Source organism: Dromiciops gliroides, chromosome 5 (genome assembly GCF_019393635.1).
Source record: "Dromiciops gliroides isolate mDroGli1 chromosome 5, mDroGli1.pri, whole genome shotgun sequence".
NCBI lineage: Eukaryota > Metazoa > Chordata > Mammalia > Microbiotheria > Microbiotheriidae > Dromiciops > Dromiciops gliroides.
In genome coordinates, this window is record NC_057865.1 from 238,531,036 (window position 1) to 238,532,045 (window position 1,010).

Sequence of the window (1,010 nt, forward strand, 5' to 3'; positions counted from 1 at the left end):
TGCCTGGATGATATAAATAAAAGAAAGACTGTATATAAAGCATTTTGTAAGAGTAAAAAGTTGTATAAATATTAGTTGTTGCTCTTATATTGTGATTCCAGAACAGCCTCTCCCTCTATAAAACTGAAATGCTGCTTATTTCTTTATAAAGTCCTTTGGAATCATCCCATCTAAAATGTGTTTTTCACTCTAATTTATAATCCTGACTAACAAGTCAATCAATAAGGACTGGGTGTCTAATATTTGCTAAGCATATATGAGGACTTAATAATCATATTGATAAGATACAAAATATACCAAGGAAGCAACAGTGAACGATATAAGACGTTGTAGAATTCACAATATAGAATTAAGTATTCAATTGCATTTCTTAGAGGAAGTGCCACTTCCTCCATGAAGCCTTCTCAGATTCTCCCAGTTTGTCAGTCTTTTCTTCAAAATACCTTACAGTCACTCATTTGTGTGCTGTCTGCTCAATGGAATGCAAGCATTGAGGGGAGGGACTCTTCTGTGGTGCCTTTGTATTCTCAGTCCCCAGTTTAATGTCTTATATATATAGTAGGTGCTTAATAAATGGTTGTTGAATTGAGGTATTTAATATTATTAGGATACGTATTTAGATACTTTGCTTTATGGGTTTGGTTCATGGGTTGGAAGAAGTACCTACATCAATGAAATCATGGACCTGTTAAAGTATTTAGTATATTTACTTGTATCAGTGAGATAGGAGGCAAAAAAGGGGTTAACAGAAAAACCTAAGACCCAAGCTCTAATTCAGATATGAGTTCTAAAAGGGATTCAGATCCCAATTAATGGATAACTTAAGATTTGGGAAATAAGTCAAGGCCTAGGTTTTCCTGTACCCACAGCAATCAGTATCCATAACAAGAACATAAAGAGGCAGGTCATATAACAATGATACCCTGACAGGCTATAGAAACTTAGACTAGAAATAAATGAAAAATGAATATGTTTTGAAACTAGCCACGGGAAGCAGAAAGAGACATGTG